At 36.9% G+C, this 22,246-nt stretch overlaps 1 pseudogene; it reads right to left on the bottom strand.

Annotated features, from left to right (window-relative positions):
• Positions 1-12,338: 12,338 nt before the first annotated feature.
• LOC149188430 (uncharacterized) lies at positions 12,339-20,764 on the bottom strand (annotated as a pseudogene).
• Positions 20,765-22,246: the final 1,482 nt, after the last annotated feature.

The raw sequence follows: 22,246 nt of genomic DNA, 5'->3' as shown, positions 1-22,246 counted from the left end.
TAGAGAGGCAGCATAACCATTCAAATGGAGAACAAACCGAGAGAAGGGTAATGATGAGTACCTTGAAGGTTACCTGAAGTGGAGAGCAGGTTCCATAGTTGAACCCAAGACCAGTGACATTCGAGCCATGGCCACAGAGCCACGAAACCCCACATACCCACAAGGAGCAGAGTTGTTAGTAGAAGAAAAGCAAAGAGGGAGCCTGGAATCAGAATAGAGAGGTTACCTCGTGTCAGAGCCGAACTGTTGCCAGGGAAGTCGGGTTGAGGACCTGGCAAGAACACGCACCATAGTCACAAACAAACACAGCAGAGACGAACCAGAAGTGTAGCAAACCAATTAAAAATTACAGAGAAAACACCGCATACCCAGGACGGCCACAAGGCCCAGCATTGTTTCATGAAACCACGCAAGAAGCAGCCACCAAATTCATCGGAACAACATCCTTACACTACCCAGTAACATAGAACCAGAGCCGAGACCGGAACCAACAGACGGTGGAAGGCAGAGGGTCATTACAATCAGCGGAAGGAACCAGGTAAGGGCACGAAGGAGTAGAGCAAAACCAACGGTAACAATGACCAAGCTACAATCAAAGACCTGCACCATAGAACCATAGCACAGCGATCGAGATCACTTTGAGAAGGTGGCAGAGTTATTGCACAATTAAAACCTCACCAAAACTCCAGTTGCATATGAGCGCGGGAAGGGATCACATGCGCCAGTTGCCACGTAGGCACCCACCTCAGCCTTTGGGTTGAGTCATCAAGAGGCAAAGATCTATTACTAAACCTTCTAAGGCTTGAACCTATTTCTTCTTGAGAATAGGAATATATTCTTACAAATTGCTTGCATGAGATGATAAAAAAAAATCATTTCTAATATTTGATCAAAACTCACTGACCAATAGAAACATGGGAGGTACCAGATTTTAAAGGTTTCTTACTTCAATATTTTATGGCTCTTATTAATGAATGGGAGGCTTGTTGTTTTCCTTTTAGAAGATTTGAATAAGAAGGATAAGAAGAGGATGGATTTACCTTATTCTCTTCCTCCAAATTAGCATTTTCTTCCTTCTTATTTCAAGGGCGGATTTTGTCAATATCCTCGGGAGAAGTTTCTTCCTCAATGAGTGAACTCATGTCATCTAAAGCCACTTTATCTAGATATGACTAATCTTCTTCATCTAAATCTTCATCCTCCAAGGACTTCAAAGCTTCATATTTATTACTTGAGAGAGGATGTGGGGATGAGATTCAAACCTACTGGAATGAGGCCTCTTAGACAAATGATTCTTATGCTTCTTTGAATTTTTTTGAATGCTCCTTATTCATCATCATGGGGATTCACTGTGGGAGAAATACCATAGATGTGTGTTCATATTAAAGAATATATATTGAGGGAAAAATGACATAATATATTGAGCATATAATAAGGGGTAAAGGGTTTTTATATTTTCCGGTATAAAAATACAAAGCTCAAAGTTAATGAAAAAATACAAAGGGATATAAAAAATGTTAATGAAAAAATGAATACCCATAATATCTAGCGAAATTATGGATTTTTTTTAATTAAGAAGGTGTATTGGTTTCGTATTGGTTGGATCATTGAGTTGTCTTCCCCATTCTCGCATTTGGAAATGAAAACAAAAAAGAAAACAAGAAAGATCTTAACAGTGTTCCTAGTGTTCATAAATGTGCTTTTCGGAGGGATAAATCAATGAACAAACATATTTCTATATCATAATACCACAAAAAACTTAACAACCAATTTTTCCATGTCGGTTTCAATTATCTGTGAATAAGTTACTTTCCATGTCGGTTTCAATTCTTTGTGAATAAGTTATCTATAAAGTTGAAGTCATTATTGAAGCGAAATCATCCAAATTTTCACAACAAGAGGAAAGGTTTTCCTATGCAGACCACTATCCCTTGTAAGTGAAAAAATTGTCATTGAAAGATCGCCTAAATTCAAATTAAAACAAAATTTTGACTAAGCTGTCCATAATTTCATAAATAAGGAGAAATTATTTTAGTGTCATAACCTCCGACTTTTAAGATACACATATTTTCAATTAGAAACAAAAAATCATTTTCTTTAACCTGATAAGATTTATAATTTATTACCAACTTGCATACATTTATATGTTATTATATTCCATACTAATCAACAGTGACCAGACTCAAAGGCCTTGGATCCCATACATCATGCGCAGACAATAACAAAGTGAGGAAATGGATCCTGAGACCTACAACTGGCTAGAGCAAGAACATGCCCTTTGAATACCGAGTACTGGAAATGCTTGCCAGTCATCTGCCCTAAAGTGTAAGAGTGTGAAGCTTAGAAAAAAAATTAAGTGTAGAAATATAGAGACGATTTTCCTGTGTACATTTAGAGGATTAAAAGTTGAAACTATTCTTGATTAAACCTCAAGTGAGAGTTGGAGGAGGCTAGGTGCAAGTCTCGACAATTTTGACATGTCAGGCTAGGCAGTAACTCCACAAAACAAAAACTGATTCGTATATTATTCCATAGGTAGGTCATTGTTATATACAATAGGAGTGATTGTTCAGTTCATCTCCCGATGGTTGTTCACATTCCTAATTTATTTATTTACACAAAATTCCCCCAATCATGAAGATTAGGTGTCAACCCTCCCCCCCTTAATCTGAAGGGATGTTGGTGAGTCCAAGCATCATTCTAAATCTTTCAAGTTTTTCTCTTCCAAGCGCTTTGGCGAAGATGTCTGCAATTTGCTCATTTGTGAAACAATGACAAAGATGGATTGTTTTGGCCTCAACATGATGTTGGATCAGATGATATTTAGTATTGATGTGCTTTGTTCGATCATGGAACTTTCGGTTCTTGGCCAACTTTATTGCGGAGGTGTTGTCAATCATGAGCGGAGTTGATTGTACTTGTTTTACCTGCAAATATTCGATAATTTTCCCGAGCCACACAATTTCTTTTGTTGCTTCAGCTGCTACCACGTATTCTGCTTCTGTTGTTGAATCTGCTGGAACTAATTGTTTGCGTGATCTCTAGGAGACAGCTCCTGATACAAGACTCATAGCATATCCTGAAGTAGATACCCCAGTTTCTTTGTCTCCATCGAAGTCTGAATCAGAGTATCCAATCAAGTTGAAGTCGTCCACCTGTGTATACTTGATCTCAAGGTCTTGAGTTCCCTTCAAGTACCTTAGAACTCTTTTTGCAGCAGACCAATGTCCCTCACAAGGATTTTGCATAAATCTAGAGAGGATTCCAACAGCAAATGAAATATCTGGTCTGGTAGTAGTGAGGTAGATGAGACTTCCTACACGTTGTTTATACTTTGCTGCATCCTCAAATTCCTTTCCTTCAATAGATGTGAGCTTTAAGTTTTATTCCATTGGAGTAGTAAGAGGATTGCACTCTGTCATGCCAAATCTGTTTAACAAATCTCCAATGTATTTCTTTTGAGAAAGAAATATGGACTTTGGATGTTGGGTTACTTCAATGCTAAGATAGTAATGAACATAGCCCGAATCAGTCATTTCAAAACTTTTCACCAATTCCCTCTTTATGGATGCAATGTAGCTTTCATTATTCCCTGTCATTAAAAGATCATCTACATATACCACAAGATATACAACTATTTTGCCAACTTTCTTGACAAATAAAGTTGCATCATCAAGATCAAAATGATTGAAGTTGAGTTACAGAAGATGCTCAGTTAGTTTTTCATACCAGGCTCACGGTGCTTGTTTGAGGCCATACAAGGACTTCACATGTTTGCATACTTTATGTTCATGTCCTTTCACAGCAAATCCTTCAGGCTGAGACATAAAAGCATTCTCTTTTAGATCTCCATTCAAGAAGGCAGTTTTTACATCCATTTGATGGACTTTCCAACCGTTCTGAACTGCTAGTGCAAAGAGTGTCTGAATGGTGGCCCATTTTGCTGTGGGAGCAAAAGTTTCCTCATAATCAACCCCTTCCTTCTGTGCAAAACCTTTTGCCACAAGCCTAGCTTTGTGCTTGTCAAGTGAGCCATCAACTTTGTACTTGTTCTTGTAGACCCACTTGCAGCCAATTGGTTTGGTTCCAAATGGAGGATCAACCAGCTTCCAAGTGTCGTTCTTTATGAGGGCATCATACTCCTTTTGCATCGCTTCTTTCCATTCATCATGAGAAGTAGCTTCTTTAAAGGAATTTGGTTCAGAATCTATAGACAAGTTCAATTCACAATCATAAGAAACATCCATATCAACAGGTGAATTAGAGTCATCCACATCACCTCCATTTTGTCGGTTTGAATTTCTGGTTCCTGTTTTTCCAATTTCATCAGGATGAACACATTTTAGTTTCTTCGTCAACCACTTTGGGGGACCTTTTTGAGATGGTCCAGGCTGATCTGTTGATTGAGTTGGGACTGAATCAAGATTGAGTCTCCCAATTCTATCAATTACATCACTTAAAGCATCATCCATTGTTGGAGTTTCAGTCGGGGGAGAGTGTTCTTCAGAAGAAGATTCCACATGTTGATCTAGAATAGGAATCCCCCCTTCAAGATGTGGAATCTGATTATCAAATTCTTGAAATGATTTCGTTTTTGCGAATCTATCCAAACGATCAAGTTGCCGCTCAACAACATTGTCAGATTTGGATGATTCAAGAAAAATTACATCTCTAGATACAACAAACTTTTTATTTATTTCATCATAGAGGCGGTATGCTTTGGAGGTGTTTGAATACCCCAGGAAGATACACTTACGACTTCTAGCACCAAGTTTGTTTCTATGTACCTTTGGTATCAAAGCATAGCAGGTGGAACCAAAGACCCTGAGATGCTTTACCGAAGGAACATGTCCATACCACATTTCATAAGGAGTCTTGTTTCTTATAGCATCAGATGGACACCTATTCTTTATACATGCAGCACATAGAACAACGTCAGCCCAAAACAATATCTTTACATTTTTGAAGAAAAGCATGGATCGTACCATATTCAAGATTGTTCTATTCATTCTTTCAGCTACACCATTCTGTTGGGGATTATAAGGCACAGTTGTTTGATGTTTGATCCCATGTTGGTGAAGATAGTTTTCAAATTCATTTGATGTGTATTCTTTTCCATTATCAGTGCGAATAGACCCAATATGATATTGTGCATCATTTTCAATCCATTTTTGAAAATACTTGAATGTTTGAAAAGAATCAGATTTGTTCTTCAGTAAATAAACCCAACACATTCTGGTGTAGTCATCAATAAACGTCATGATATATTTATTTCCATTTACAGAAGTAATAGGCATTGGACCACATAAATCTGAATTAATGAGTTCAATTTTCCTATGTGCTCTTGAATGTGAATCATGAAAAGGCTGTTTGCTATGATTTCCTAGAATGCAAGCATCACATTGCTTAAGTTTCCTAGGAATTGTAGGCAAACCAGCAACACCATTTTTCTTCAATAAGCAGAGACTGTCATAGTTTAAATGTCCAAATCTAGCATGCCATAATAAACTTGATGGAAGTGTACCTTCTTCATGATGAGAAATATATGAGAAATTTTGTGCATGAGCACAGGTTCCTTGCAGTTTGAGAAGATTTTCTTCTTTTATTCCCCTCATGACAAGTGAGTGGTCAGATTCTTTTCTTACCTCAAGCTTGACATCAAACATATGAATGGAGTGACCTTGTTGGCGGATGTGGATTAAGGACAACACGTTTTTATTGAGCTGTGGGAGATATAGAACATGATGCAGAAGAAAGTCTGGAAGACCAGACAATTCAAGCCTGATTTTGCCAAGCCCTGATGGCTTGATTTTTTATTGATCTGCAAACTATACTGCTCCATCAACATTGTTAGTGAAATCTTCAAAAAAATCTTTTCTATGAGTCATGTGACAGGTTGCTCCTGAAACAAGCAACCAATCATTTTTCCAGGAAGCAAGTGAAGCATTAACCAAATTTTCATTTACTCCAATGTTACATTGTGCCTCAATATAGTGAGCGGATTCAGGTGCTTTACCTTTGTCTGTATCATCAGTTTTACATTTCTGTTGGTTTCTTTTCTGCTCAATTTTGTCCCATGGTAGCTTACGTGTAGAGGCATCATGTGATCCATTTCTTTTGCAGCGAATGCAGTGCAGATCTGCCTTTTCTCCTTGAGAATGTCTTCCCCCCTTGCCTCTGAAATATCTTCCTCTTTCTCTTGAATGCATACTGTAACAAAAATTATTTCTGCTGATAGAAAAATATTTCTGTCAATATATAGTAAAAATGTACTCAAAAGAGCATTCTCAAAGGGTATTATCGTCCATTAAAACTTCTAACATAAGATTTTCATGTACCCATTGAATTACTACCATCACAACTTCAATACACATAGAGAAAATGTACATGGCTACCAATGAAAACATTCAATGTATACTCAGTATACGGCCTCTTTTAAAAGGGCTCAATGCATAATGAACGTTCTGCCTCCACCAAATATTCTGCTACAAATTTTTTGTCATCGTTCAAATGTATGGCTTTCAACTATTGAAAGGATATTAGGCCACGCATTAACACAATACTAACACTGACATACAACACAAACATACATAGAAAACGCCAAGACGAGGGATCGGTCCCCTCATTTCGCTTCCATCATGTATCAAGAATAGAGTCTCGGGCTATTGAAGAAAATAGCAATAATGAACAGGCCAACGTTTAAATACATGAACAGTCAGCGTTTAAACATATGAACAGGCCAGCGTTTAAATACAACAACAGGCCAGCATTCAGCGCATCGCCCTAATACCATACAACAGTCAGCCTTTAAATACATGAACAGGCCAGCGTTTAAATATATGAATAGGCCAGCGTTTAAATACATGAACAGTCAGCGTTTAAATACAACAACAACATTCGAATTATTTGAAATGGCATCATTCAAAATGTATTTGAAATAAACAACAACATTTAAAATCATGCTCACAACCACGCTTCCTCTGCTGGGCTCATCACGCTTTCAGGCAGCATTTAAAATCATGCTCACAATGGCGTCCACAGTTGTGTAGAATGCGAGCAATTTAAGTCTCCTACCATTTACTCACAACCATATTCTACAATATTCTAAAAAAGCTTGTGGAACGTTCCAGATCTTCAAAATTCAATGCTTTCACTATCCGAGTATCCTTTCCGTGGGAGAAGAAAATCTTTACTCTTATCATATTCGATCCTCTCCGAGTTCTTTCCAATTCGGCTGGAGTTTAGCTCCATTTTCTGGTGGCATGGCAGCAAATACTTGGAGCTCAAAGTTTGTAGGAGCGAAATTGTTCCATAACGGGTTTGCTTGGAATGGAAGTGGTTTGAGGGTACGCAAAGTGTTCAGAAGCTCGTATTCACCGTTCAAACAGATGGAGGGTAGTATAACAGTTCACCGAAAAGCAGCAAACGTATATCATTCAGAGTTCAATTCAAGCGTTAACCAAGCAACAAGGAGGAGCTGTCAGGCATTGAGGAAATGAATCACAACGCAAAGGACAGAGGTGCTATGAGGCAGTGCTGGAAAAGAATATGGCAGAGGTAGGTTATGTCAGGACAGTGGAGAATATGGCAGAGGCAGAGCAGCGCTGGAAGGTAACTCAGGAGAGGACAAAGGAGTTACAGGAGCATAATAGCTAAAACAAGGAGCTGGCTCTGATACCATATCAAGCCATGCAGTAACTCCACAAAACAAAATCTGATTCGTATATTATTCCATAGGTAGGTCAATGTTATATACGATAGGAGTGATTGTTCAGTTCATCTCCCGATGACTGTTCACATTCCTAATTTATTTATTTACACAAAATTCCCCCAATCATGAAGATTAGGTGTCAACATGACAAATACAAATGGCCATCATATTGTGGTAGCTTAGCCAAAGGACAATTGTAAGTAGGATTCATCATCATTCATATATATATGGAAGCATGAAGCACTACCAACCATTTAACGGGATTATATGAGAACATAAACATTTTACTAAGAGGAAAATATTTTCAAGCTATCTACATTTTCAAAATACACAGAATCAAAGAAATGTGAACCATCTATTCTTTTCAACCAAAGCTACTAAAGTTATGAGTGCGGGACCGTATCTGGGTTTGAATCAGGTATGGGAGAGGAAAATTGTCAGGGCTCTAGAATTTGGAAATCATCTTTCCCCTTCCTATAGCGTGTAATTTCTGTTTATGGCAGTAAATTAGTGAAGGCAAGTCTCAACACACACCATATTGATCCAAGTCCTACCAGAAAATCCCAGAAGGGATGAGTTCCAGGAGTTGGATATCCTCACAGATGGAAAAAAGGAGTTTCCTTTTCAGACAAAATAGAAAACCTTTGTAATTTGTGTTTCACTCGTGTTTTAACATGGCATCCATTACAGATCATAGGATATATGATAACATTGTCTTGCATTCGTCTTCCTCGCAACCTTGACTTCGGAAAGGAAAACTCCAGATGTTATAGGAATTCAAGAATCTTCTTTAAAAAAATCACGTCTTTCAGCAGCTTGTGTGGACCTTCCAAGTTGATAAGCACTCAGTGGCAAATAGGCATTGAGATACAATTCAATGCCGAGATAAAAAAGAACTCTCTGTTCCATATCGAAAAGCCTCAACGCATAAGAATAAAATAATATGTGCCAATTACCTAATGCATACCTATTCAAACAAACAAGCAACAGTAAACTTAAGTGGTTAGTCAAGGATATGATAGCTGGTCAGGTGAAAGAGAATTTGGAAACGATCAAGGAGATGGTAAACATCTGCATTTTTAGCGCAGATTCTACCACAGAAGCTCGAGAAGGATAATGGGCACGGCACTTAGTTCTCAAACTGATGACCAGCCTCAGATCCTTCACGCAACATGGCTCAGGTCCATCTCACAAGGCGAGATAGGGATCCCAACATGGACAATAGGCATAAACCATATCCCTTCTGCATTCGATAGTAGCAATTTCTGCAGACCTCCAGATCATGACCCATTATATTTGGCAAGAGATGGAATCAGTACGTTGATTGTAAATAGCAAGTCTGTGATCCATCCTATGCAATGGAGAACCAAACACAAGAAGAGCCTGTACCTCAAGAGTAACTCTGTCCCATGGAATGATATTCTCTTTTTGAGCTTTCATTTTCTGCTAGCAGCAAAAGTAATAACATGGGATAATGCAGTAGTAATCTACTTTATCGGTTTATAACTTAACATCGAACAAGTGGTTGTCCTTATCAAATCTGAAATGCATTTTAGGTTGTTTACGTGAAAAAGATAGAATCAGAAGCATAGATCTTGCTAGAACTGATCCACTTGCTTTTATTTTCAGAAACTTTCAAAATCTCCGTATTTTTTTTAAAATGGAAAGATGGACTTATCCTCGAAACCATTTTTGATGTCCAGAGTCCAGGCAGAGTTGCATCTTAGGATGAAGTTAAAAATCCCAGTGGATATCTATCTGAAATCCTTGTAATCCTGCTTGTATATTAACAAAATATCTTTCTATTTACCAATTAAAAAAAAAAAGGAAAGATTTTGTTGCATTAGAATTGGTATTGATTAGATATTTCAAGCAAACTAAGTGATCAATATTACTTTTCCCTTTCTTGTGGTTTCTTGAAATTACATCATTTTTAGGAACCTCGGATGAGACAGCATATCTAGTTGTTCTGATTTAAACTTCACAGCATGAAAGTAATAACAAGTGCCTTCTTTTTTACTATCAAGTGCTCAGATATTTTGTAATGACAAAAGGTCCATGTCATATCAACATTGATTTTAAAAAAAGTATTTGTTTACACTGAAACTAATAAATTGTCTAGTCCACTAGGTATCTCAAACAAGTATTTCAAGTTTCAACAAGTGGAACAATCCCTGAAATACCTACTGCTAAGCTTCTAAACGAGTGTGGATATAAGAAAGGACCCCAAACACTATTTTAGCTTTGCTTGGTTTATGATCCATTTGGTAACATTGTATCAACAAGGAAGTTACTAAAAAAATATTCCCAATTAAATTCACTACTGACAAAATATTAATAAAGCGATACTCAAACCGAACTGAACAAAAGTAACAGATCTATGTAAAGACTTTAAGTCCCATATCATATCAATGAATTCCAAGATGCTTATAGTGAGCAATATACAAAACCAGGGAAGGTTACTGAGAAGAGTACTGATCTGATCTGGAGTTTCGATAATGGAATAGACTGGGATAACAGGTTCATGTTACTCGACAATTTATTTCCTCGTTTTGCAATCCCAAAAGGTTCTCCGCTTAGCAACCTAGAATAGTTAGAGGCACGTAAAAATCAGGTCACATCACCTCAGGTTACCATGATTCTACATGCATAAGTTGTTACGTCACATCATCTCTTACCATGCCTCTGCCTGCAAATATCATAAGAGACAGTGACAATGTGACCTATCGAATCCTAACAAATGGGAAAAAAACAACTGCAATAAAATGTCACTCCAACCCTAAGAGTTTTAGGACAGCGTCCTCTGTGGTCGCTCAAAAACGAATATTCGTATGATAGGAACCAATATTGTAATCAACTACAGGCATCACTTAGTTTCAGAATTGGCACCTCAATTCATATTTTGGATCTTTAGTATTCAGAGCAATTTCAGAAAGCAATTTTCAAAGAAGGTAACTTTTAAACTGATGTTAACCCTGTTCTTGTCATTTCCTTTTCTTTGGAGTTAATTTATCAACGTTTTGCTTTAGTTATTGAAAAACACTAAAAAATAACTTACAGTAAGTTCAGAGCCGAACCTGCAGGGCTTCAATCATAGTCTTGTTGCGAAAATCCTGGTTGATGATCTTCCCATCTTCAATTCACTCCCCCATAGCATCCATTACTTATACCTGAGGTCCCTAGTGGGTTTTTCTTCACCCATTTTCGACTGGTTCTTTCTCAGCCCGACGTCATAAGGTCCTAACAAACTCCGCCACCGACATATGCTTGTCAGCGTTCTCCAACTCTAGTGTCCGGTTAAGACCATTCGACAGGAAACCCTGAACATACTTTTGTTCACTTCAGGCTCTGGCTTGAGCTTCTTCTTAGGCAAAGCTCCAGGGTAACCCTCATTGTTGCTTATTTTCTTCTTGGTAGAAGATTTTACCATTCTGGACTCAATAGACAACAAACATATGCTTGCCAGCGTTCTCCAACTCTAGTGTCAGGTTAAGACCATTTGGCAGTAAAACCCTGAACATATATTTGTTCACTTCGCGCTCTGGCTTGAGCTTCTTCCTAGGCAAAGCTCCAAGGTAACCCTCATTGTTGCTTCTTTTTTTTTTGGTAGAAGATTCTACCATTCTGGACTCAATCGACAACAAACTAAACAGGGAATATATGGTCTTCTAGTGTAATCCTTGCCTTCAGACAATATTAGCAAGACTTAAAACAGGAAGCGAGTTTGCATTACTTCATTTGGAGGGTGTATTGGTTGGGGTCGATATATCACTAACTGGTCAGAGCAACCATCCATTGACAACTCAAACCAAGTTGTGGCACTCCACCATGTCTACAAAGCTCTGCTCAGTAACCTCAAAACCACACTTAGAAAACAAAAGTTTCTTTAGGCACAAGCTTTTGGGTTTCAAACTCCATCAATTGAAGTATGGAAGCTCATGCAGCGACAGAGAAGGAAGCCTGATGATGAAAACAGAAAAAATTTCCTTTACGATCCCAAAAAAAAAACCAGTTCGGAAATGTACTAAAAAGAACCTGTCCGACGATTGGAACAACAGAGGGTATCAATGTGGATGAGACGTAATGGGAACATAATAATGCTATTAGAGATGAAAGGTCGCGTCTGCAGAAACATAAAAAGAAAATTCATTGCAACCGCCCAATTATAAATTAATTTAGACACATCGAGACAAAACCGTCCGCGAACGAAATGATTGTGTTTCTTTGGTGGAATGCAGAGACAAAAAAATAAATAAATATCGCCGCAACCGGGATTTGCAACAAACTGTTTCTTCATGGAAGAAGCGATAGAAACAGCTAAAATCACACAATCATAAACACTCAATCATATATTATGTACAAAATCATAAACACTCAATCATATATTATGTACAAATGGTGTATGTGTAAAGACACTCACACATGGATTAGATTCAGATCACTCTATTAAATAGAGTTTTTGAGATCCAACTTATTCCTAATTTAGAGAGAGTGGTTGAGAGAATTTCTCAACCATCACAAACCAATTTCTCAAATATAGAATGTAAGCATTAATTTCCAACATCCCCCTTAATGATTACATTACATGAAAATAACAAAATAATCAAGCTTATCAGTAGATGCTCCATCAAGTTCCCTCATAACCCTCGTAGTTGGCAAGTTGGATTCCCGAGTTCCCATCCTCAACTCCTGAATCAAGGACCTCCAGAAGTCAATTACTGGACAGCATCCCAATCTGTCGCATAACCTCATTAGGAAACCACCACGTCTACCACTAATGAGGGATCCTTCCCTAGATCCGCAACTGCCATACTATCTGGACAACCATCCATATTGAGCCTTACTACTACTTCTTGATTTCTTCAAAACATTTTATGGAAATTAAACTAATATAATCACAAATGTATTTTCCATCTGTTCTCTGTCCGGCATTGTAATTGAGAAAGTAACTGGCATTGTCCACCCAAACTGACGTTCTCTGAATTTAAGGACAAACACCACTCTGTAGTTGGTATCCGAAGACAAAAGCCTGCAGTCGATTTGACCACGGACCTCCAACCACGAAACCACTGTTAATTCCGCAAGTACCTCGAATCTGGAGTCGTGTACATGTTGGGCCAGAATGCCAACCACTGGCGGAGCAAAGGATGAGAGGATTGTTTCAAATGATCGGTCCAAGGCATAGATAGTTGTTCTTTCCTTTTCAGGTACAATTTCTGCAAATATGGGATTGTTGGTGGCAGCTCCGTTCCATGATATGAAGATTCCCATGATGAAAAACATTAGGCCATGTGCCAACCCAGTAGAAGGATCACGAGGCATAACTAGCAGCAGAACTGCACTCAAAGGAATAGCCAGACCTGCACTTATTTGCGAAAGAATAATCCTTCCAGCATTTGGAAGGCGTCTGGCAATAACGTCCCTCATTCGCCCTCCAAACAATCCACCCAGGGAACACCCCACGGTACACAGAGTCAAAATGCAGTCTCTTCATGAGAGAAGCCAATGAGCTCCAGCCACATGGGTACAAACTATGTTACCAGAAACGAGAAACGAGGTTTGGAGGTTTCGCATATAAGAAACGAGGAGAGAGAAAAACACCATATTAAAGGTGAACAATATAAACAAAGCATTAATCATAAACCTGTAATGTTTCTGCTCATGAAATTGTAAAAAAACAATTGTAAATACTAATTTAGTTTTAAGAAGGAAGTGATAATTTTGTAGATCAAAAAATTAGCCATCATTAATTCCAAGAAAATAGAAAACATTGATAAGAATAAGAGATTTGAAATATAAATAATTAAATTTGTTCTTTTGAATATATATGTATCTCTAAAGTCACTTCCAACAATTCATATCAAAATGCAAGTAAACCTAATAATCTAGATTTTGAAGCTCATTTTTTGGAATAGTTGAGCTTGAGCCAATTCCAAAAGAATTATTTTGGTCAGTAGACTTCATGGTATCATCAAGCATGTCTTCAGCATTCTCTTGTAGCACCTCAAGTGGAAGCTCATCATTTTCGTCATCTTGTGAACCACCATAATCCCACATTCTCGTGGGTCCAGTTTTGTATTCTAGTTGTTGTCGAGATAACAAACGTAGATTTGAGTGTACAAACACCAAATCTTGTGCCATTTTCGTGCCTAGGCGATTCCTCTTCATTGAATGGATGAAAGCGTATTCACTCCAATTTCTTTCACATGCAGAGGAGCTAGTCACCTGTATAATAAAATTAAAATTATGTTAGTCATAGTCAATCAATAAATATTATAAGATAAATAATCCAAAATGAGCTTTAGAATTAATTGTTTAAACAATAAATCAATACATTAAAGGTATTTGTTATTAAGAATACCTGTGAAAGCAAACAGATAGCCAAACGATGAAGCAAGGGGGTCCCTGTACCATATTGTATCCAGAAGTCGATGGGTCCAAGTTGTTGTCTGTTGTATGCACAATCTTCATTTGCAAAGTGGTCTTCTGATCTCAAATACTTTCCTAGCTCAAACCGTAAAGCAGTGCGATCCTGACGATCGTAACACCTACTTATAAAAGTGTTCCAGTTTTGCATAACCTCTACATCTGACGATGGTTTCTTATGAAACCATTTAGGATTGAGTAAAAATGCAATTGAATGAAGAGGGCTATGAAGCATTTTCCACCTTGTCAGACTAAGTTCCCACACTTCATTTCTGGTGTCTTTGTCAATCCTAGAATTTTCATCTTCCATTATGTCATGAATCTTCTCTCTCATTTGATCCATGCTCTCAAAGACATCCCCTAAGCATGGTTGATCACTATCAAATATGCGAAGGGTGGAAACAATAGGTGTAATAAGGGTGACAATATCCTCCACTCTCCTCCAAAAATTCTCTGAAGAAAGACCAATAATGATGTCCTCAACTTTTAGGCCATCCCCGGTATGAGAACCCTTCCACCTTTGCCAATCCATTGATACCACCATCTCTCTCAAAGATTGATGCATTTTAATAAGGCGTTGAAGCATAATGAAAGCAGATGCAAATCTAGTCTCGGCACATCGAAGAAGCTGAAGTTTTGCATATTTCCTATAAATTGCTATGGATGTTGCATGATTAATAATAAAGTGTTGTAGCATCTTTGCTTCAGTTATAGTTTTATCAACCCATGCAATGTTATTAATATCTTTCAGGAGCAAATTCAAGCAATGCACAGAGCAAGGAGTCCAAAAAATTGTTGGATATTCATCCTCAATCAACCCACCAGCAAGGATATTGTTTGAGGCACTATCTGTAACAATTTGGACCACGTTTTCTCTACCAACCTCCTCTATTGCCTCTTTGAGGAGACCTGTTAGATATGGACCATCTTTTGTCTTTCCTGTAGTATCATAGGATTTTAAAAACAAAACTCCTTTTGGGCTCGAAACCAAAATATTGATAAGGGGACGATGGTTAACATCTGTCCAACCATCTGAGACAATGGAGACCCCAGATTACTTCCAACTATCTCTAATGTCTTGAAGTCTAGCTTCAACCCGAGCCCTCTCTTCAGATAACACGGTTGTCCTCATCTTTTCATAACTAGGAGGCTTGTAACCTTTAGGAGCATTGCTAACTAGATCCCTTACCATTTCTTTCCAATAAGGAGACCTACAAACATTAAAAGATATGCCATTTGCAAAAAAAAATCGTCCAATGGATGCATCGAGATTTCCCCTTCCTTTTACATCCCATAAGTTTTGAAGGTGAGAAACAGAAACTTGATGTTGAGAATAAGAGTGTGGACCACCAATTGTCAATCCACTAGGATTGTTGTTAGCTTGAACTAAACCTTCAACAATATGTCTAAGCTTTTCAAGTTCATTAAATTACTTAATTAGAGAAGCTTTTTCTGTTTTAGGTACACTGTCACATAAAGCTGATTGTTCTTTTTTCCCCATTCCAAGTAAATGCCATCGAACTCTTCCTACATTCCCCGTTTTTTGTTTTTTACAATAAGGGCACAACCAAACCTTTGAACCAGATGATCCACTTGATCCTCCACTATAAGATTGAGTGCATTTCACAGCTGCCCATAACCTTGCCTCAAAGGTTTTTTTTGCTTCTTGATATTCTTTGCTTTGGATTTTTTTGGATGCCTCTATGGAAGATTTCTGTTGGGAAAGGGGCGGTCTACTTTGTGACATTGGTGAACTTTCTTCCATTGCAATGAGAAATGAGTGAAATAAAAAATAAATGATTCTCCTCTGCAACCAATTTTAATCTGCACAATTTATATTTGAAAATTAGTTACAGAAAATAAAATTAAAAAATTGACACCTAATCAGAAAAATATAATTAACTAAAAATTTGAAGAGAAAATCAAAGAAAATTTTGGAAAACTTAAACAAAATAAAATTATTTATCTTTTTTCAAATTTTCAAACATCTAAATCACCTTACTTCGAGCATTGGAGGGACTAGCTCGAGAGAAAAGGACTAGCTCCTGATCTCATTCATTTTACAAAATCCCATGATACATGGCTTCAGTGATATTTTAATAACTTATAACTACTTGTTCCATAACTCACTCTCTCTCTCTAAATATATGTGTGTGTGGGGCTATGCACTAGCAATAATTAGGTATGTTGATTGGTAACATTGATTTTTCCTATTGATTTTTCCTTTTTACTCAAATACGAGTTGGATATTATATTAAAATAATAGATATTATATAATTTCAAAGTAAAATTCATAATAATAATTCTCATCACTTTATTTAATTATATTTATTTTAAGTTTTCCAATTAAAAATCTATTTACAAAACTTCTAAATCTTCACAACATTTGTGAAAATTTTACAAATATAAAATACCATTAAAAAAAACGTAATTGGAAAAAATCTCTAACCTAGTGGAATTTTAAGCATAGCCAAAAAAGTGTTGGGGCAAAATGGTCAACAATAGCCCACAATCTTATAAATAAATTATTTGGTAATTGTGACTATTGATCTTTACTAACTATGATTGATTGAGCTGCTTAGAGTAAACTTTCACGATTTTGGTCTTCGACTTAATGGATGCAATCTACAGTTTTTTCATTAACTTCTCACTCAGTTACAAAGAATGAATCTGCCATAGTAAGGTTTGATAATTTTGGTTAATTTTCACTGCCTTACGATTAACGGATCACAATGCAATCCATATTTTGCTTTATATTTTATTTATTGTAAATATAGTAATATTTTTCCCAAAATTTGTGAAAAGACATATTCAGTGACACTTCCAAACAACAATAACAAAATTTTTTACATCTAATATACAAGTAAAAATAAATATGAAACATCACACAAATCCCAATCTTAAAAAAAAAAACTATCATAGAAAATTTACTTCATAATCAAAATTCCCCGTCAAATTTATATCAGGTATGGAGAAGTTCACTTGCAATCCTGTTCCGACTTAGATTTCTACGATTTTATTTCTATTTGTTTTCTGTCTCCCGGATAGCTTCTCCATTTTCCTATGTAAAGTCAGATTCGTTGACAATTTCCCATCAACTCCATACCTATTTACATCCTCAGCATTTCGGATTATCTCTGTACATGCTAGAATCTTTGAAGCTTGTCTTGTAATTTCCTAAACAAACGTTCGTCTTTAGCCTCCTTGATGAATTATAAAGAAAAATTCGTGTTATTTGCATGCTTTTATGTGTGAAACTATGTTTGATCTCCAAGTTGAAGGGTTCATTGAAATAATTCATTCTTGTTAAAAATGAATTACATTTCGCAGATTCTCCTGCCAAAAGAGCAACCTTAATACCTTCCATTCTTCTTCAACTGTAATATAATGCTCTTCCAGAGGATCTGTCTCTTATATTCCACTTAAATTGAAAAAAATTTAAGCATTTTTTTTTTTCAATGTATTGAACCTTCAAGCATTTTATCTAATTTATATAAATAAATTCGATTCTATAGAAATTTATGTGATTTTTCGGATCTTTTTGCATTTCAGTTTACAGAAAACCAATTGAGGAATGTTAACGATTAAATTTTCCAAGAAATTTCTCTGTATCAAGTTTCATTTTAACAGATGTTCTTTTGCATTTTAATTGTGAAGCAGCAGATTGACAATGTCAGGTGCTGCACTAAGGCATCCCTCTTTTGTTGTCTTAAAAACCAAAGATTCAAACATGTCCTTCATGTTGATTATGTCAAGTGACAAATCATCTACAGTATCAACAAGCCTACCAAAACCCTTCGACATCTAACTAGATGTTATTAGACCCTCCTTGGCAACTTATTTCAATAGAGCCAAGATATGTGGCTGTGCACTTCTTCGTTCCATGGATAAAATTAAAGCCCTGTTTACAACTTCATGATGAAAGAAAGGAACATTCAAGTCTTTTATACAACGACAACCATTTTCTTTATCACCACTCTCAACATACTCATTCAACAAGTCACTTATCTTCTTTTTTACTTAACTGGCACTAGTTTCGTTGGCTCTGTGGAGAGAGAAGTTGAAATCTCGTTGAGCTCATGAAGACATGTCCCCATTAAACTACAGGATCAGAATTTGTGCCATAAGTGAACGATGACACAAGCCAACAATTCACTTTTGTGCGCTGGCATATAACATCATATTTTAGGTACAATTGTTGGGCATTCTTCAGTGGTAATGCTAGACCATGTAATGCATTGAATGCTACTTCAAATACTACGGTACAAAACCTTAATCCACAAAAGTACCTCAACAACTGGCATAAATCTGTTGGCTTACCTCCTTTGGGGTATATAATGTTGCGATGGTGGGTGCCAAATAAACAAATGAACATAATCTGCACTTCCAAATAAACAACGCAACTCCATAACACTGGGTATCGAATTAAAATGATATCACTCATTGTATTATGAAGTTGCTCCATATATCGCTCCATATAATCCATAACCAAATAAACAATATTATAACAGTGCTTCCAAATAAGGGTTGTCCATGCTTGTCAGTATTGTGAGAAGGTTGCGTCCAAAACGTTTTACACTATTTCTGAATTCGAGGCGGATTTCTTCTATCTATATTTACACACAAAATCGACTTTCAACGCCAAAAGTGGCTTTGGAACAAATATAGATTTTGTATCCAATTCAAAAGAGACTCTTATCAGTATTTCGCCCAATACCTTTATATCCTAAAATCAAATGGGGAGCCATGCGATACAATTTCGTTTCAATATATGCTTAAAAAATGAATGATCTTTTCTCGAGATCCTTCAAAAACTATGCGAATCTTAAGGAGGATTCCAGAGGCGGGGTATGATGTGGAAATGGTAGGCATTAACGAAGAAAAAAACCTAGGACAATTCTTTGAGGAAGTTGAGGATGTGAAAAATGATATGGAATCGGTGGAAGGACTGTCAAGGAAGCTGCAAGCTTCACATGAAGAAAGCAAAACCATCCACAACGCGAAAACCATAAAGAATTTGAGAGACACGATGGATAAAGATGTGGAAGCAGTATTAAAAAAATCTAAGTTGATTAAAGGGAAGCTTGAAGCTCTTGATAAGGCCAATATTGCAAGCAGGAGACTACCAGGCTCAGACCTAATGCTCTTGCAGTTTTCTTTTGTTTGTTCCCTGTTTCCCGGATATTGCCAAGCTCGGTACAGTGAATGCCATGTTCTGTCTATTTCCGTTTCGATTTTTTTAGCTAGAACTCACTTTTAGTTTCAAAACTACCTACACTGCAGGTTGGAAACAAGGATCATGAATGAAAATTAAGGTACTTATCAAAACCTCTCTGGAATGGGCATCACCATGCAAAGTTCAAACGGCTGGTTGAAATCCAACCTGTTAATGGATAACAGTTCCAATGCTTATCCATTGTTCCGCCCCTTTCTAAGCAGTATAAGCAAATATGCCATAATTTTATCGCACTCTCAAGTTGAATTAAATAAACCGAGATACAGAGCATGACCCGGCGTATATTTAAGATCACTGATATTGCAAATAGTTTTAACATCACGCATGACATCTCATTAAAAAAACCAGAGATTGAAGTTCTTAGGCAGTACCTTTTGACAATAGAATTGACAATGTTGTTGAAGATAACTCAACAGGGGCCTGAAGCTGCTTGGCTCCGATCTGTGCCTTGCTTGTGCCTGGCTTGCATCTGAGTAATGATGGGTTCGCTCTGGTCTTCTGGTTAAATCCTTGACAACTGGTGTTTTTCTTTGACAGCTCTCTCTGTTCTCTCAAAAATACAACAGTTTTTTCTTCAGCTGTCGCTCACAATAAGCTGGAGTGCTTAGGCTTAATTTCCAGAAAACTAATAGTCCACTGCAGCAGACTAACAGTGAACTGCGAATTAAACTGGAAATTAAACTGGATTCAACCTCTGTATCCAAAAAACTAACAATTAATTGCTAATTAAACTCCATTTAATGGACGGTTTGAAAAAATTACATTTAACCCGAGTTCGAGAAAATAAATTTAACTGCAAGTCTATCTGGAAACGGTGAGAAGAAACGGTTTCGTTTCGCGGGAAACTGTTTCTTGCCCGTGGAAACGAAAACGGCCGTTGCACACGGCGTTTCTAGCTGGGTTGCATTTAGGTGAAGGTTTCGGCCAGAAACAGGGGATAACGTCCCATTTCTGGTAACTAGGGGTACAAACGATAGAGCCGACCATGGAAATGATCCCATGACCCCTTGAGCTACAAATATCTGAAAGCTCCGAATTCCCATCACTTTCTTCGCTTCTGCAACCATTATCTTCAGATCCGACTATATTGGTGACACCCCTTTCGTTCCATTTTCTCAAAAAAAATTCACAGATGCTATATCACTTGTACTGTTTAAAGAAGTTTTGGGCATCGAACCGTTTGAAAAATAGTAATAATAAGCAATTTGGATAAAGCCAGGCATAAGGAATTTGTTCCAGAGATCGTCCGAATAGGACACAGATTTGAAGAGCTTGGAGACAACTGACAGTCTGCTAATGTCGCGCGGCATAGTAAAGGAGAAAATGGCAGATATACAGCTCTCTGGCAGGTCCAACATACCTGTCTCGAGTTTGCGTTCAGCACCGGGCATTAAAAGACAGAAATAAAAACAATGTCGATTATGATGGACAAACACAAAAAAAATGGATTTGGACTCACAATACACGGGCCTTTGATCCTGTGCTCTGATACCATGATAGAAACATCTAAAATCACACAATCACAAACACTCAATCATATATTATGTACAAATGATGTATGTGCAAAGACACTCACACACGATTACAGATCACTCTATTAAATAGAGTTTTTGAGATCCAACTTATTCCTAATTTAGAGAATGTGGTTGAGAGAATTTCTCAACCATCACAAACCAATTTCTCAAATATGAAATGTAAGCATTAATTTCCAACAAAATCTCCAAATGTGGAAGGAAAATAAAATTTCGTGAGGGGCAGAGTGGCTCGCCCAAGCCCTGGAACTTCAGCTTGGTGTCTCTGGCGGAGGAGCTTTTTCTTCACATCCAACAAGTTGTTTTGCCCGAACAGCCGAATACATGTTGCAAAGTGGAAGAGACACATTACATCACACAATGCTCTACAAGTCAAAATATCAGATCCTTGGGAGATTGGGAAAATGTTTTTATAATTACAATATACGGCAATTGATTTGGTGTTTTCCGTAAATTTAAAAAAATATATTTAACCATAAATTTATATTTTAATATTAATTATAAGTAAAATATTTTAATTTTTTTATATAAAATAATTTTATATTTGGTTAAGTAACCAATTTTTATTTTGAAAGCCTGCGTAGAATTCCTGGATTTCTATTCACAACGTGTCTTTCTTGCGGCGGGACAGTAGGTAAGTTTTTATTTTTAATTGAATGAGTCCAAATACGACTTTGATCAAATCTCATAAACTGAGAATCCAACATCATTCAAGGAGTTGTGTTAGATAAAACAACAATAGGATTAATGGTTTGCCTTCAAAATAACGGTTTAACTATGGCATCTGGACAACTAGATTTAAATAATATAAGTGAAGTTCTATTTAATGCTTACAGTTGCATTAATGTTTTCCATCAGAGTTACATGACACAAAGTAGAACATGTATGAACGGAGAGGCTTCAACCAACTAAAGTAGCTGTCAATTCCAACACAAATCAGTTTTACTCATTTTGACGGTTTGTTCTTGAAAAACAATCTCAAATCTTACTGTCAAAAATGCCATTAAAAGATAGAGCAATGCTACTAAAACAGAGAACGTAAAATTCTTGTAGTTGTCATAAGTATAAATATCATGAAGTAAAAGAGATTGTGTATTTGCTTCAAAGTGGGCAACAAAACATTTTGGTTCAATAATGTTATGGTAATGTATCTCTCAGTGTCTCTAAACAAAATTTCAAAAACTCCTTTCTTTCATATGTGCATTTGTATGTTTTTTTCTCATAGGAAAATTGTGCAGACGTGCTGGAGGTCGAGAGAGGAGGATCCCATCAATAAAACTTGATACAAAAATTCAGAAGAGCATTGGACTGGTTTTTGGATTACGATGACTTTTTGTTGTA

This window comes from Pinus tabuliformis, chromosome 3_1 (assembly GCF_031772625.1).
Source record: "Pinus tabuliformis cultivar Carrire ecotype Pingquan chromosome 3_1, CPIR1, whole genome shotgun sequence".
In the NCBI taxonomy this organism is placed as follows: domain Eukaryota; kingdom Viridiplantae; phylum Streptophyta; class Pinopsida; order Pinales; family Pinaceae; genus Pinus; species Pinus tabuliformis.
The sequence above is the reverse complement of the archived record's forward strand: the minus strand, read 5'-3'. Positions and strand labels throughout refer to the sequence as shown.